Source organism: Palaemon carinicauda, chromosome 45 (assembly GCF_036898095.1).
Source record: "Palaemon carinicauda isolate YSFRI2023 chromosome 45, ASM3689809v2, whole genome shotgun sequence".
NCBI classification, from domain to species: Eukaryota; Metazoa; Arthropoda; class Malacostraca; order Decapoda; family Palaemonidae; genus Palaemon; species Palaemon carinicauda.
Window position 1 is genome coordinate 46,049,039 of NC_090769.1, and position 15,293 is coordinate 46,064,331.

General features: G+C 42.5%; 1 long non-coding RNA gene across 1 annotated transcript in view; it reads left to right on the top strand.

Moving 5' to 3' along the window:
• Nucleotides 1-1,802: 1,802 nt before the first annotated feature.
• LOC137634749 (uncharacterized) overlaps nucleotides 1,803-15,293 on the top strand; it is a 158,181-nt gene continuing 144,690 nt past the window's right edge. The window contains exon 1 of the long non-coding RNA XR_011042564.1: nucleotides 1,803-1,978. This is a non-coding gene — a long non-coding RNA (uncharacterized lncRNA). The remainder of the gene's footprint in view (nucleotides 1,979-15,293) is intronic.

Sequence of the window (15,293 nt, forward strand, 5' to 3'; positions counted from 1 at the left end):
GAGAGGGCAAATGCATCGTCTCCTACCATGACATACGGCATTTTCCCATAATTTCCTACAGGTAAATCCTCTGGATCTGGAAATGTAATGTCATCGTTTTCAAGTTGTTCGAAGAATTTGCTGTTAGATTGAACTCCTCCATCTGATGCTCTTCCATTTGCTCCAGCCTCAGCATATATGAATTCATAGTTGGCATTTGCAATGCCAAACAAGACAATGCTGAATGTTTTTCTATAATTATAATAGTATGAACCTGAATTTGCTGGGTTTTTTTTATGTTGAAATGTTTACCGTCTACCGCTCCGATACAGTGTGGAAAATTCCACTTTCTTTCAAAGGACGTAGATAGTTCTTTCCATTCATCTTTTGTAGTTGGAGTTTTAATTATTTTCTTCTTGTTTAGCACACTAATTATAGCATTGCAAGTAGGTAAAATAAACTGACCTATAGTTTGGGGAGCAATTCTCGTCAAACACTTTAAATCCTCATATGATTGACCGGTCGCTAAAAATCGTAAAGTTGTTGACAGCTTTTGGTGTACTGTTATCACGTCATCCCTCATTTTCGTAGCCTTTTTTTCAAAGGTGTAACCAGGCTTAACAGCTCCTGATAGGTTTCATTGTCCATTCTCAAGAAATTTTTGTAATCATCTGGAGCAGTTTCTTTTAGTTCACGTAACAAATTCACATGAGAATTATGTGAGCGATTTAGCAACCATTGTTTTGCCATTGCTTTCTTTTTTTACGTACTTTTTTTTTTCGTTCTCAGCTGCACATATACTGATTATTGTACCACATAAAAGTATTTCTTCATCTACTTCCATTCCGTAATGATTTTATTTGAAATTCTAAGACAACAATAATATGCCACAGAGCGTGTTATTCAATACAGATCGACATCTATAACTAATGTTGGACGACTTGGTCTTACAGTGTAAGCTCTAGAGCAGAAATTGTTGGCCAACATTGTTGTCCAACCAAGTTGGATAATGTATGAAATAACTCAAGAGAACTGAGGTGATTCCCACGCTATTGTACTTACCCTTGTCTATTGTACATGATAAACGATTCTGAAATGTTCAACAGAGATATTTATATCATCCCTAAGCACGTGAATGAAGTTTCTTTGATCTTTTACTTCTGGGCAAAAGGGCCATCATAGGAAAACTTTTAAAAAGCAAAATAAATTAATAAAGGACGAAACATGAAAATAGAGATTGACAAAGTAAATATTTTCCACCAATATGCCAAGTTTAATAGTCGATCTTTTTTTCTCGAAAATCCCAAGTTTAAGCCACATTTTTTTGAAACTCCAAGTTTAACAGTCAAACTTAGAAAACTTAAGTTTAACAGTTAAACTTTTTACTTGAAACCCCTAAGTTTAACTGTCAAACTTTTTTTTCTTGAAAAAGTGTGGGGCCATGACCACCCGCAACCCAATCTGGATCCATAGTGCTTTAGAACTTTCGTTTCATGTTCCAGGATATATTGCCTATCAGTAGTATAATGTTTATGGCCTTTGCTGTTTAATAGTCTCTTTAGAACTTCATGAGAGATGGGTCGTCCAAAACAATGAATCGGTTAAAATTGTCCATCCTAAACCCCTCTTCCAACATGTCATGTCATAGTGGTTACTCTGTGTTAATTTTTTGACAATGTTTTATGGCCAGGGTTCTAAATTTTGTGTTAAGTAAATTCTTATAAGGATCTCTCTCTCTCTCTCTCTCTCTCTCTCTCTCTCTCGCCCATCCCATGGAATGTCAACTTTAAGGTCTCATGTACGATAGTCACCGAAAGGTAAATCGGTAATGTAATCTGATTGGAGCGTCTGTCAGCTGTTTAGTATACGACTTTGGGAATAACGTTAGGAATTTCAGTGCTGTTAAATAAATTACGTGAAGTGTTAAACGGAAGTGTAACAATCAACCAATTGAATTGCCGTAGTAATGCCGAGGGTTTAAGTCATCGCATCGTAATAGGTAAGCAAATTTCTGCTTACCTTAGTACTACTCAGTCTAACCTAATGGTTAGATGAAAGGCTTATTTTGTCCCCGTTTACCATCATGATCAAAGACGTATAAAGGTACAGTATAGCTTACTGCAGTCTTAGGCTAGGCTCTATTCTTACAGGTAGACTAATTGACAAATGTCAGTTAGCTACTGTAGGTGTAATTCACATTCAACAGAATCATCTTGTAGACTGAGGTTCTGTTTGTAAGTTCAGGAAGGTGCCATAACTTTAATTGATGATTATATGATACATGAATTTCAAGCCAAATACATGAACCATGTATTTTTCCTGTGTTATTTTAGTTATGGACATTAATAAGGTAACCTAGTTCTTATACAAATCAAGAAGAACGTTAGGTTAGGTTAAGTTATGGGTTGTGGGGGACTAGGCCCCCCCACCTAAAAGGGTGGGGGGGGGAGAAGCCCCCGCCATCCAGGTGCAGATATACTCAGTGACAGGTTAGGTTAGTGCACAACTACAATGTGCGTGCAATAACTGGGCATATAGTGGATTTGTAGGCCATTTTCTCATGTAAAATTCTTGGCTCGGGTTTTCCCATTTCCAGTGTTTTTATGTATTTCGAATTCAGTATATACCTGTATACCGGTGCATTTTTATGTTTGAGAGTTATATTTAGGTTTTTCCCTCCATTTTGCCCTGTTTTTACCTACTTTGTCTCCCCCACCCAAAACCCTGCTTCCCAAGGAGGTTCCCCCAGATTGTTATCTATAGGGGGAGGGGTGGTGGAAGGATAAATATTCATTTGCGATGGAAATAAACCTCAAAATCATTCAACTCACATCATAATATAACAGAAAAACCTATATTTTATGTTGAAAGCAATTAATGTCCTTGAGTAAAATAATACCATTTTTCCTACTCGCCATTTTTATATCTTAATTTTTTACCATGAATATTGGATCAAACCAACCATTTATGAGTTTCGGTAAATATTTAGGAAAACATGGGACATTTCCATAGGAAAAATAAACTTTTACTATAGTAATTGATGTGCTTCAACGAATTTGACATTTATTACCACTACAAATAAGCCGTTCTACCGTTATAGACCGCCCCCTTCCTGAAGGACACAGGTGGGAACCTGGGAATTTGGGTGTGCAAAAAAAGGAAAAAAAGTGATTATTTAACACTTGAAATTCTTAGATGGCTACAGAACCTAACAAACCCACCTAACCTAGTAGTTCAAAGGTCATTACCCCCTGGCGGGGGCCTCAAAACGTGATTATTTAACACTTGAGATTTGTAAAAGGCTACAAAAACTAACAAACCCACAACCTAACCTAATAGTTCCCAGATCACAACCCTTAGCCGAGGTGCAAACCCCTCGGACCCCCTTCCCAGGTCACAAGCCTTCTGAAGGCACAAACTAAATGTACTGTAAATCACAAATAATTCCTTACATTATGATGGACACCCAGGTCTCTTTAGTCTTAGCAATCTTTACAGAAGCGTTGCAGTCGGAAATATGCTGGTCTTCTCTAAAAGCTAAGTCTGAATCGCACTTAGGATACTTTAACCTTTGAGGAATAACACAATGAGCTTTTAAAAGATTATTCACTACGGTAAATGTCTAGGAGAAGGCCGCACCCGTTTTTCAAGTATTAACGACGAAAAACGGCAAAAAACAACCAGATTATTGTTGCATAGTGCATAGAAACATGAGGAAATGAATAAAAAAGAAACTAAGACTTAACTCTTACACACAAAATGTAAGCATAAACCTACTACTACAATTATGGGGGACCCCAGTGGGAAGCGGGGTTTTTGGGTGGGGGGAAGATGAGAAAAGTGATTTTTCGGGGCACTACCGAACCTAATACAACCAACTAACCTACCCTGGGGGGCCTGTACCCCTACCTAGGCCTACCGGGGGGAGCTTTGCCCCCCCTGCGACCCCCCCCTTAAGGCCACAGTGATTTTCAGGGCACCACCGAACCTAATACACCCACCTAACCTAGCCTAATAGCCCTGTACCCCTACCGGGGGGGGGGGCTTCGCCCCCCCCCTGCAACCCCCCCTTAAGGACACTACCTAACACATCCATCAAACCAAATCCAAAGTGATGGTACTGCTGTATACATCGTTATACTTTCACCATTATAATATACTCCATAAATTAATGAAGCTTACCTTAACCTGTTGGTTGATAAAGATGTGCTGCTGCTTTGAGGAAAACGTGAAGCCGTTGCGAAGGTTCCCTGACATGCAGGACAATTTTTATTTTGTAAAATTAAATTGTCTCTGGCACAAATCCACTAGTTTTTCAATATAACCCCGAATAAGTAAGAACAATTTCATTGTAACTTAGGAAACAGTCAGGACAAGAAGATGGAATTTCAACTTCTTGTGCAACATGAGATGACGTGCTTGCTACGGCCTCGATGTCTAGGAACGAAATAAAATGGCTGGGTAAGAAAATGTATTGTCGCACTGTGATGGGTAAGAAAATGTATTGTCGCACTGTGATGGGTAAGAAAATGTATTGTCGCACTGTGATTGGCCAAACGTGAAGACGTCATTGGGAAAGAAAATGTATTGTCGCACTGTGATTGGCCAAACGTGAAGACGTCATAGTGGACTAGTTTGTCTGCGGATTATAGTGGTTACAGGGCTCATTTAAGCAAATACAAGACACAGTCAACAATAACAACAGACTTAGAAAAATCTGGGAGGAAGACAAGAGTAGCGTGAGTTTGATCGTTGATATTTCGACTATTATTGATTTTCACTAAATTATCTCACTGGTATACCATTATATACATACATTCCTACATATTCTAGTAAAAATAAATTGAATATCTCCTAGACATTAACCATTCACTACACCAGGAGTACCGGTACCTTGAAACTTGGCTATGGCATTGAAATAGCCAAAAGAGCAGCCATTACACTTTTTTACCTTTAGGAACTGAAAACCTTCTTTTTGTGAAAATAGGGTGTGTCATAGAACTGACATATGTGCACAGAAAGTATAAAGTTGTAATGGAGCAACAAGGAGGAGAAGTTGTGGTAATAGTTTACAACACCACGCTCTCCATTTACTCCAAAATAATGCAATCCTGCAGTTTTCATCTTCTTGCACAGTAATTAGGTGGTTATTTAAATTCTGGGAAAGCAATAATTAGCAAGATATGTTGAGGAAGGGGGAAGGGGTTATAAAAAGAAAATAACTTGGTTTTCTCACTAAACGACTTGGAACTGACATGTCAACAAAGTCAATGAAACAGGATTTGTGATGCCAGCGTACATTTGATATACTGTATTTTTCAATATTTAACTTAGCCGGTGATTATATAGCTGCAACTCTGTTGCCCGACAGACAACTCTACGGTAAAAACTCGCCAGCGATCGCTACACAGGTTGCGGGTGTGCCCAACAGCGCCATCTGTCGTCCAGATACCCAGTACTCAATGTAAACAAAGACTCAATTTTCTCTCTGTCGAGCTATCGACAAGACGTACTTACTCGCTGTTGCTAAACTGGAGTTTTTTCACAACTAATTGGTGAAGTACTTTATTCTAGTTTTGAGCTTTCGCTATGCAGGTGTTTTATCTTCATCTTAAATCTTGAACTCGTTTTGGATAGATTTAATTATGGTGACAAAGAGAGTATGGACTTTCTTTCACTTTTAAATGGCCGACCCTTCCCTTAGACGGAAGTGTGTTTAGGCTTTTAGTAATTATCTTATCACGTTATAGATTTTCCTCTATATATTTTATATCTCTCCGCCTTTATTAGGCCTCTTCGATTAACTTTCCATTTATTATAAACATATAAAAATAATTTTAATGTTTTGTTTATATAGACCTTTCCTGAGAGTAGGCGGTCCTAACTTGGAAACCGAAGTTAATAAACGTTGAGCCCTTTATATCGTAATTAGCTTTTAAAGAGCTAAGGATTTAAAACTTTTTAAATGTAATATTTTATGAAAGAATTTCTTTGATAGTCTTCGTACTGTTTTCAAAGATGAACTAACGTTTAGTTTATTTATGCTACGCAGTTGTTGACGTTCAACATGCGCTCTATCGTTACGATAGAGAGAGAGTGTATCACGGTTTCACTTTACAGTAAGAGTAAATCGATTCTGACGTTTTGTTCATTCTTTCTTAGCTTAAATGTTTTAAATTCTATTTTAAAGGAACTTTTTATTTGAAAAACCTTTCAGTTTTTTCCTTTAGTCAAATAACATGTTTTTTTGACGAAATATAATTGGGCTCTTCTCTTAGGTGCGAAATCAAGAGAGAAGGAGAGATAGAGACGGAGGGAGAGAGAGAGGAGAGAAAACGTTCCGTTCAAGCGGGTAACGTTGTTCTCGAGTTACTCTCGTCCCTAGTCGCTGTACGGGGAGGAAGGATAAAACGTTTTTAGTTTTTTTATTCTCGTCCCCAGGCTATGTGCGGTGAGAGATTGAAAACGTAGTTATATGAACTAGTGTTTAGTCTCTTTCCCAGCCACTGAATTTTTTATCTTAAAATATGTTTTCTGTTTTTTGCTGGTATTAATGAGCTTGCATTATACGACTGATTTCGCAATTACTACCTTTTAATGAAGGGTAGAATTGCGTGTTTCAGGTAGAAATCAGTAAAAGTTTCGATTTCAGTGAAATAAGTGCAAAACAGAAAATCGATAAAGTGATATGCGCAAAGTGTTACATTGTTGCGTCCGAGGGTTCGTCTGTTCGTGCCTGTCGTTCACCTAGTCCGGGACCTCTTGCATGCTCCCAAGCCCAGGGGAGAAGTAATGTCAAACGACTTATGGGTTCGAGAGGCCTTGATCAACGAACAGACGTTTTTCCCTCTATGGTATCGGGTGTATCTTACCGAGATCTCCCCTACCATAAGACGAGAGAGACGTTGTTTCTCCTCGTCATCCGAAGGCTTTTCGCATAAGAAACCTGTCACAAGGTTTCGAAGCCCTTAAGCGAAAGTCAGTCCTTTCAGGACAGGTCCAGCGTCCTGGTTACAACCATTAGGACAGCTCTGACCCTATGCAGTCATCGGATAACTGCTCGCCGCCTAACAAAAGCGTAACACAGACTCCGAGAGTCTTTTTTTGTTGGCAAAGTGTTGCGGTCACAGACGTTACCCTCGTCTCTTACCACAACCATTTCCGTTGATCCTTAATGGGTTGTATGGCAAGACATGCAGTATATGCTTGCCTCCCTTATGGAAGACTATTCTGCCGATTAGTCCGTTGAGTCTAGCCGTTTATCTCATCGATATCCTGGCTTTCAGCCAACCTAACGTTCCTTTGTGCTTACTGTTGACGTTGGCGTAGCTTAGTCACGTCAGTCAGGTTGTTTAGAACCACACTCGATGCGGTCTCCTGTGGTTTTTCAGCCGCATTTGGACGTTAGGCCACTTGCTGATGCTCCTGTTGACGTTCAAGACGTTCACTAACAATCGGAGTTGACTTCTTTTGACGCTGTGCGTCAACCTCCGCATTCTAGAGTTGTTTTGACTGCTCAGTCTAGGCAGTCAAAGCAGTCTCGAGTGGACGCTGTGCGTCCTCACGCACCTGTTGTGGTTGACAGTTCAGTTGTTGACAGTTCACAGACTGTCAAGCAGTTACATGACGTTGCGTTCTGGTCCGCTACTAATGCACCAGTGAGTGTGGACTCTGCTTGTAAAGCATTGCCACCAAGGTAGGTCTCTCCCTTGCTTGAGACTCAGCTTTTATCAGACAAGGTTCCTGTAGATGAGGAAGTTGCTGTTCCCCCTCCTACTGATATTCCCTTGAGGACTCTGTCAGATGGAGAGGAGCCTAAAGCTGCTTAGCCTCCTATGGACTTTAATTAAATCATGATGATTTTTTTAAGGATCTTTGTCCGGATCTTTTTGTGACTGCTGCTCCTCGTTCGCCTAAACGTCAGAGCTTACACTAGGCCTAGCTACTTCGAAGCCGTTGTTTTTAAGCTAGTGCTCTCTCGCTCTCCTAGAGAGCTTTACGTTGGCTAGGCGACTGGTTTTTCACCAGGAGGAGTTTGGGGGATACAGCCTTTGCTTTCCCTTCTTTTAAACTGGTTTATAGAGCGAGAGTCTGATATGACACGAGAGAAATTCTCGGCTTGGGAGTTCATGCCTCTGCCCAGATAGACTTCTCAATTCTCGTAGACTCTCCCTGGCGCCTGGCCAGGAGACGCTCCAAGTTGTTTACAGGTCAACTTCACAGCTGTTTTCGAGCCTTTGAAGTTTTGCTGTACAATTATGTCATGCATAACAAGGCTTTCAGGGATGGTAAGCGGTACCGCCTCAGTCGCTAACCCCGTCTGTTGCCACACCTGCTCCCGTAGACCCTAAATGGGCTTTGCTGCAAGACATGCAGTCCAAGCTTGCGTCCTTGATAGAGGACTTTAATGCGGAGAAGGTTGCTACCGAACCTTCTGGCCAACAACCTTCCAACCGGTCGGTTGTGCGCCCTGTTGACGCTGAGGTAACCTACTCGCGTCTGCCAGTTGAGGTGGTTCCTCCACCGATGCGACCCAGTGTGGGTTGCCAGCCGCACGTTGGCGTTAAGCGACGCTCGGAGGTGGTTGTTGACGTTCAGGACGTTCAACAACCAGCAGAGGTGACTTGTTTTGACGCAGTGCGTAAACCTCAGCAACCCGGTAGGGTGTTGACTGCACAACCCAGACGGTCTAGACAGTCTCGGGTTGACGCTGTGCTTCCTCGCGCACCCATGGTTGTTGACAGTTCACAGACTGTGCAGCAGTTCCATGATGTTGCGTCCGGCTCCGTCACGCATCCACCAGTGCGACCGGACTCAGCGAGCCAGACATTGCCCACTCCGTTGCCGTTTCCTCATCAGTTTTCGGATGAGGAACCCTCTGATGAGGACGTTGCTGAACAACAAGACGATTAGCCCCCAGAATAGATCAAGCCCTGCTATCCATCCAGAAGATGCTGAAGAAGGAACGCTGCTCAGTCAGGCTGTGGATGAGTCTGGTAGGGACGCTGTCATCCGTGGAACAATTTGTGTCACTAGGAAGACTACACCTCCGTCCTCTTCAATACCATCTAGCTTTTCACTGGAAAAAGGACAAGACGCTAGAAGCGGTCTCGATCCCGGTTTCCGAAAAGATAAAGTCTTGTCTGACTTGGTGGAAGGACAATATCAACCTAAGAGAGGGTCTTCCCCTGGCTGTTCAGACTCCCAACCACGTTCTCTTCTCGGACGCATCGGACGTGGGCTGGGGCGCGACACTAGACGGTCGGGAATGCTCAGGACTGTGGAACTCGAGTCAGAGGAGCATGCATATCAACTGCAAGGAGCTGTTGGCAGTACATCTGGCCTTGAAAAGCTTCAAGTCTCTCCTTCGAGGCAAAGTGGTGGAAGTTAACTCGGACATCACCACGGCCTTGGCGTACATCTCCAAACAAGGAGGTACCCACTCACTGACGTTGTACGAGATCGCAAGGGACCTGCTCATCTGGTCAAAAGGTCAAGACATCTCCCTAGTAACGAGGTTCATCCAAGGCGACTTGAACGTCATAGCAGATTGTCTCAGTCGGAAAGGGCAAGTAATTCCAACCGAATGGACCCTCCACAAGGATGTGTGCAAGAGACTTTGGGCCACTTGGGGTAAAACCATCCATAGATCTCTTTGCAACCTCGCTGACCAAGAGGCTTCCAATCTATTGCTCTCCAGTCCCGGACCCAGCAGCAATACATATAGATGCTTTCCTCCTAGATTGGTCACATCTGGATCTTTACGCATTCCCACCGTTCAAGATTGTCAACAAGGTACTGCAGAAGTTCGCCTCTCACGAAGGGACAAGGTTGACGTTAGTTGCTTCCCTCTGGCCCGCGAGAGAATGGTTCACCGAGATACTTCGATGGTTAGTAGACGTTCCCAGTAGTCTTCCTCTAAGGGTAGACCTTCTACGTCAGCCACACGTAAAGAAGGTACTCCAAAGCCTCCACGCTCTTCGTCTGACTGCCTTCAGACTATCGAAAGACACTCGAGAGCTAGAGGCTTTTCGAAGGAAGCAGCCAGTGCGATTGCTAGAGCAAGGAGAGCTTCTTCCATTAGAGTCTACCAATCGAAGTGGGAAGTCTTCCGAGACTGGTGCAAGTCAGTTTCTGTATCCTCGACCAGTACCTCTGTAGCTCAAATAGCTGTTTTTCTCTTATACCTGAGAAAAAGACGATCCCTTTCAGCTCCCACTATCAAGGGCTACAGAAGCATGTTGGCATCGGTCTTCCGGCATAGCAAACATAAAGATCTGCAAGACCTCCTTAAGTCTTTTGAGACCACCAAGGAGCGTCGTTTGGCTACCCCTGGATGGAATTTAGACGTGGTACTAAGATTCTTCATGTCAGACAGGTTGGAGCCGTTACAATCAGCCTCCCTGAAAGATCTCACTCTTAAGACTCTTTTCCTGGTATGCTTAGCCTCGGCTAAAAGAGTCAGTGAGATTCATGCCTTCAGCAAGAACATAGGATTTTCGTCAGAAAAAGCCACTTGTTCGCTACAACTTGGTTTTCTAGCCAAAAATGAGCTGCCTTCTCGGCCTTGGCCTAAATCTTTCGATATCCCCAGCTTATCGGAGATCGTAGGCAATGAACTAGAAAGAGTCTTATGCCCTGTTAGAGCTCTTAAGTTCTATTTAAAGCGTACTAAACCTTTACAAGGCCAATCTGAAGCTTTATGGTGTTCAGTTAAGAAACCATCCTTGCCTTTGTCAAAGAATGCTTGGTCAGACTTTATCAGATTGTTAATACGAGAAGCTCATTCACATCTGAGTGAGGAAGACCGAACTTTGCTTAAGGTGAAGACGCACGAAGTTAGAGCTGTAACAACTTCCGTGGCCTTTAAGCAAAATATATCTCTGCAAAGTATAATGGACGCAACCTATTGGAGAAGCAAGTCAGTGTTCGCGTCATTTTACTTGAAAGATGTCCAGTCTCTTTACAAGAACTGCTACACACTGGGAACATTCGTAGCAGCGAGTGCAGTAGTGGGTGAGGGCTCAACCACTACAATTCCCTAATTCCATACCCTTTTAATCTTTCTCTTGAAATGTATTTATTGTTGTTTTTTGGGTTGTCCGGAAGGCTAAGAAGCCTTTCGCATCCTGGTTGATTTGGCGGTTGGTCAAAGTCATTTCTTGAGAGCGCCTAGATTAGGGGTTTTGATGAGGTCCTGTTGTATGGGTTGCAACCCTTGATACTTCAGATCCTAGGGGTCGATCAGCATCCTAAGAGGATCGCGAGGCTCCGTAAGGAAGACGTACTTAAAAGGCAGAGTAATTGTTCAAGTCGACTTCCTTACCAGGTACCTATTTATTTTGTTTTCGTTATTTTGATAACTTCTAAAATGAAATAAAAACTCTTAGCTCATAAAAGTGTAAACATATATTGCTGGTGTCTACCCACCCCCCTGGATGTGAATCAGCTATATAATCACCGGCTAAGTTAAATATTGAAAAATGTTATTTTGATAATAAAATAAATTTTTGAATATACTTACCCGGTGATTATAAATTAAAGGAGCCTCCCTTCCTCCCCAATAGAGACGCAGTGGGACGAGGAGAAAATTGAGTCTTTGTTTACATTGAGTACTGGGTATCTGGACGACAGATGGCGCTGTTGGGCACACCCGCAACCTGTGTAGCGATCGCTGGCGAGTTTTTACCGTAGAGTTGTCTGTCGGGCAACAGAGTTGCAGCTATATAATCACCGGGTAAGTATATTCAAAAATTTATTTTATTATCAAAATAACATATTCAAAATATACTTAATCAAAAATTGAGTGATTACTCAAAAGTGTCACTATTTGTAAATTTCATATTTTATGGACACTTTTGAGTAATTAATCCATTTTTAACTAAGCATATTTTGAATATACAGTATATCAAATGTACGCTGGCATCACGGACTTCTGTTTATGTACGCTGGCATCACGAATTCTGTTTGGTTGAGTTTGTTGACATGTCAGTTACGAGTCGTTTAGTGAGAAAACGGAGTTATTTTATTTTTATAACCCCTTCCCCCTTCCTCAACATAGCTTGCTAATTATTGCTTTCCCAGAATTTAAATAACCACCTAATTACTGTGCAAGAAGATGAAAACTGCAGGATTGCATTATTTTGGAGTAAATGGAGAGCGTGGTGTTGTAAACTATTACCCAAGTTGTGTGCAGAAAGCATAAGCTGGTAACCGTGCAACCGGTCGGAGGACTTCTTGCATCGCAAGAAACCATACACAAATGCACAAACGGGAGCAGAAACATCAGACTCGCATTAAAGTGGAAAGTATTCCAGGGGAAGAGTTGTAGTTGTTGTTTGCGGACTGAGGCCAGATGTAGCACCCAGACTGCCTATTGTCCAAATGCCAACCACACTCCAACGTTCACTACACAAAAAGGTAAAACGGTGGAATACCCAAGAATCTGGGAAACAGGTCAAGAGAACTGGGCGCTGGGCACCACCCCTTGATTTTATACTGGGCAAGGGGACCCAGCTAGAACTGTAGTTGCTTAATATTATTTAGAGGTAAGCCGATTTCAGGTTATTTAAGTACAGTACTAGACATTAGTAGAGGAAGCAAAAAAAAAAAATGGGAAAAAACAATGATACTAAGGAAAAAAAAGGCAAAATTCGTGGCTGAGAAGGGGACATCTATAGGGAATGGAAACACTTCCAGTTAAAGGGAAAAAACGTTTATTTCATCCCTGAGTGAAAAAAATACCTTATCGTTATTAGAGAGTATTCCCATATTTTTGCAATTTTATTATGCTCCCCGAGAAAAATGTAATGAGAAAATGTTAGTTTCACCTTTATTCATCAATTCGCCAGTATATTTTCCCAACCCAAAACCCCTGGTTACCACTGGGTGTTCCCCTGATACTGTAGGATATACAGTACAGTATTAGGGTATACAGTACTGTATCTTATTAACTACAGTATTTATTTGCAAAGGAAATAAAGGTCATTCTGGAAAAAACAGAGAGTCTTCCTAGATATACCCCAATTTTTTTGATTAATAAAGCTTGCCCCATGTTTTACTACAATACCCTTTGTATCATAACCCTCACATGATCTTTGGTCCACCATGTCTTGTCATGCTCACAAATACAGTAAAAATAATCTCACTGTTACTCGGGTCTGATGAGCGGTACATGGATGAGTTGCACACGCCAATCATGTGGTTCATTATTGCACGGATATTTTTTACTTCCTGATAAGCAACAATAGCTATACAGTATAATGAACGGACATTGTTTTCATCATAAGCAATTACTGAAATAGATGAATTTTAAACATTTAACTTAGCCGGTGGATATATATATACTGTATATCTAATGTCTCTGACGTCCGGCATAAATTCAAAACTCGCGGGCGATCGTAGGTTGGGTTGCTAGGTGTACACTAGCGCCACCACTCGCCAGGATACTGTAATCATTCCTCAAGTCCTCAGTTCTTCTCTGCCGCTGTGGCGTAAACATTGATTTGTTCCGTAACTGAAATACAAACCACGCTATTTACATGGGGTAATTACTTCGGCGTAGCTGAATGACGAACCATAAGAATTTTAACGAGGGTTTACTACCCCACCGCTAGTTAGCGGGGGTAGGGAGGGGTAGCTTGCTACCCCTCTCCCCCCCTCACACACACTAGTGAGTGCTTCACTTTACTTTTGGCTCGGATGGCGAGCGGACGTGTCTGCTCCCATCCTCGCTTGACAGCCATTAATGCTTTTGTCTTTTTCTTACTTTTTCTTATACTTGATATATATAAACATTCCTGGTGTTTATATATATTTTTGTGTATAGAATATAGTAAGTTTTCTTTTCAGTGTTTGTGCGGTGTGTGTAGTGTACGACAACGAAGAGTGAAACCACAGCATAGCGCTAGGCCACCGCCGTTTCACTTCATGGTGCGCGGCCTTTCTACTTCTAGGCCACCACGGTTGCACTTCATGGAGGGCAGTCTCTCTTCTCGAGAGAAAAATTCGAAGATAATTCGTATTTTTCCTAACCATACAAACCTTAGCTATTTACATTGGGTTTACCTTTTAGCGTAGCTGAAATGGCGAGCCATTAGAATTTAACGAGGGTGTATTACCCGCGCGCTAGTTAGCGGGTGGGTAGGGGAGTGGTACCTAGCTACCCCCCCCCCCCCCCCTCACACACCAGTGAATGCTTCACTTTCACTTAGAGGTAGGACTTGTCTTGGGGGACAGGGCTGGCGGGCAAATATATGTAAATAGCTAAGGTTTGTATGGTTAGGAAAAATACAAATTATCTTCGAATTTGTCATTTGTTCCGTAACCGAAATACAAACCACGCTAGCCTATTTACATTGGGTGACTTACCCCTTAGGAAGGGTGGAAAGTCCCCAGCCATACTGGCTTTGGCTTTACCCGGGGACTCAGAATCCGAGTGAGTCGCACTCGAGAAAAGGAGTCCCTGCACCTCACAAGTTCCTTGCTCCGCAAGGAACCGTGTGGCCTACATAAGCTTGTGTGTGAAGGAAGAAGTGTGACCCGTCTTAGGCAGTGGACTTGGAGTTCCAGAAGGAACTCTGGGTTAGGACGTTCCCAATACCACCTCGTCAGGGTATGGGGGACGCGACAGTATAGACTCAATACTCGGAACACAGGGAAGCATGGTTTACCTGCAGAGGTTCGAGGTCAGCTATGCAGAGACCAGGATGCTGCTTCCCCGTAGAGGGGATGATGTAGAAAGAAGTAAGGGCCAAACATACTTCTTTCGTTCATGCAGACTAAAACCTGACAACAATGCCCTCAACCTTCTACTACCTGTCCAAAAAGGAGCCTGAGGTTAGACTAGCTGTTGTGTAGCCACCACAGAGCGATAGAAACGTATCGAAACTCCTGTGGGTCACGCCCTGCAGGAAGCGGGCTGCGAAGGTCATTGGACGCTTCCAGACTCCAGCTTGTAGCACCTGCGTCACAGAGTAGTATTACTCGAAGGCGAGGGACGTTGCGATGTATCCGACATCGTGCTGTAGGGTGACGTGACTGGGGAGGGTCTGGATTCAGGTCAAGATGAATGTCCTTGAGTCCGAGCTGAAGAGGTATACTGATGACTCTCCCCCGTGTCCTTCTTGTGCTCCCAAACCGGCTGCACGTGAGGACAAACTGCAGCTGTTCCCAAAGCTAACCTCTTGATTCCTTTACTGGCAAGAAGGAGAAGGTTTTGGGACATCAGATACAGAATGGTGACTCGAAATCTTAAGGAATTGGACCGAAGGCCCGGGACCCCAAGATTCTGAGTCTAGCCAACAACTCAGGAG